Source organism: Penaeus monodon, chromosome 21, assembly GCF_015228065.2.
Source record: "Penaeus monodon isolate SGIC_2016 chromosome 21, NSTDA_Pmon_1, whole genome shotgun sequence".
Classification (NCBI taxonomy): domain Eukaryota; kingdom Metazoa; phylum Arthropoda; class Malacostraca; order Decapoda; family Penaeidae; genus Penaeus; species Penaeus monodon.
In genome coordinates this window covers 41,299,279-41,299,676 of record NC_051406.1, presented here as the reverse complement: position 1 = coordinate 41,299,676, position 398 = coordinate 41,299,279, and positions in this window count along the sequence as shown.

Sequence of the window (398 nt, the reverse complement as noted above, 5' to 3'; positions counted from 1 at the left end):
ATTGAAAATTAAGGTGATAATTTTCGTCCAATTACGAAACCTAATTACACTAATATTTCTTCATCTTTGTAATCACACCCGTTTATATAAGGCGAAATATATGGGGAATTTATGCATAAGAATTCTGTTTCATTTTAAAACCTTTGAACCGATTAAAATTTTGACTGTTTTATTAATAAATGTCATTAAAGTAATATATATTTTTTAACCTTTTTTTATGAATTAATAAGTTTTCACAGGGAATTTACCATTGCTAAGGCATTAAAAATATAATCAGTTAGATATTAATGAGTTTATACACCCCATATGGGCAGCGAGCGGGGGGGGGGGCACTCAAAATTTTCCTGTCAATTATCCTCAATTTGGATAAATGGCTGATGGTGGTTTAGGTTTTTTTT